Here is a 1882-nt window from a genome sequence, read left to right as displayed (position 1 = left end):
CCTTTGTTTTGAACTTACTCTTGTAGTGTAACACCACTCTACCTTGGTAGGCCGTTATAGGAGTTACTGAGATGATGTTTTGAACATTTGGAATGAGTCATGAAAATGTAAAATATTGTTACTGTTATTGTTACATTGCATTTATATCTTGCCATTTTGCTTCTTGCAAAGAACGCAAGGCATCTTACATAGTTCCATTAATCCATCAGCTGGATTAGTCTGAGAGTCCATGAGTGGTCCAAAGTCACCCAATGAGCTTCATGGCTGAGTGGGAACTGGAATCTGGATCTCCCAGTCCCCAGTCCAGCACTCAAAGAACCACACTGCACTGGTGTGGCCATAATCATCCAGTTCCTTGTACTGAAATGAATCGTGAATTATGCACACGCGTGTCAGTGAATTATGTGTGAGAGCAAGGTGGCATGCATCCCTTTCCCTGAGGTTTCTCTGGGTAGCAATCCAGCCCTCAGGCTGAAAAGGGTACCCCACGGCTGACTTATAGAATCACCAGCTTTTGACCTAGCCCTTGCTGCTGTGTTTTTGCCTTGATCAGAAGCAATGAGCAATTTCAGGATGGCATCCAATTGCATATTGCCATTGTTGGAGTTCTCCCATCAGCTAAATGGAGAGTGATTCCCCCATCCCTTGTATTCTACCACACACCATGGAAATCTGCTTTGGATGGTTGGGGAAACATTGGGAACAGACTGTGGGAAGGGGGGACTACTGAGGGCTGCAGGAAAGGGAAAAAAATGCCTTGTCACACAAATGGAGGTTGATTGACAGACCATTACATTTCACTCTATCTCTACATCATGGAAAATTTCACTCACTAATTCCCAGCAGATCAAACTGCTGTTAAAACTACAAATACAGAGCCTGTTCAAATGTTGGTAACCCTAACTATTTATTCCAAAGTAGTAGAAGAAAGATACAATTGTCAGTTCTTTGTCAATGTTTAGTGTTCTAGCAACGTCCTTCTTTAACCGTTTATTCAAACAAACAATTATAATCAGACTAATTTTACCTTTAGATGCTGTGTGGTGGGGAAAGAACCATGCACATTACTGAAAAGCCCTGAGGATGTGTTGGACTTTTAGACTCCTGCTTGGAAAGACCCATAAATAGGAGAGTCAGGCTGCAGTGTTTTCCAAGTGATTGCGCATGTACATGAAGCTCTTTTTCTCACTCTGGATTTTAAAAACAAACATAATGGATTTGCAAGAGTACACAGCAGCCTATAGGTCAGGGAAATAAAACAATGGTTCTCACAAGCATTCATGGATTCGTCTCTAAATATTATTTTTGGGGCATGGCCTTACAACAAATGTGCAAGAACACTGAGCGTCACAGCCACTTTTTAATGAGGCCACATCTTTTTTAGTTGTTTCAAAGCTGGCTGAGTGAGCCCATGGACTTGATTCTAATTCCAGTATCTACTTGCTTTGCACAACAATTATTAACCAATAAATGCTCTGTCATGTGACATCAGCCTTTCAGTTCAGCTTGGGTAGCTACAGCTTCATCAGCAAGGAAAGAGTGATGTAGAGCCTTGACACTTAGAAGAAACTGAAGCAAATTGCAAAGGAGCAGCTGGTTTGGATTTGTACTGACGTCCATACTAAGCAAATAGATTTACACTTTGACTGTTGTTAATTTCTTAACAGAATGCTTCGAGGCAGTGGTGGGAGTGCTTCCAGGCAAGTTTTTTATTTCACTATTGCCTCATCTTTTACACAGAATTTCATGTGGGGTACAGACAATCTCATCTTCTACTCATTATGGTCCCAGGTTTTCCCGTCACTTCTTCCATCTTTTCTTACCATGGAAAATCCGTTAAGGAAGACAAGATGGAATTACTGCCTTATGCCTTCTGCTTAGT

This window comes from Varanus komodoensis, unplaced genomic scaffold (assembly GCF_004798865.1).
Source record: "Varanus komodoensis strain SLA01 unplaced genomic scaffold, ASM479886v1 scaffold25, whole genome shotgun sequence".
Classification (NCBI taxonomy): Eukaryota; Metazoa; Chordata; class Lepidosauria; order Squamata; family Varanidae; genus Varanus; species Varanus komodoensis.
This window is presented reverse-complemented; position numbering follows the sequence as displayed.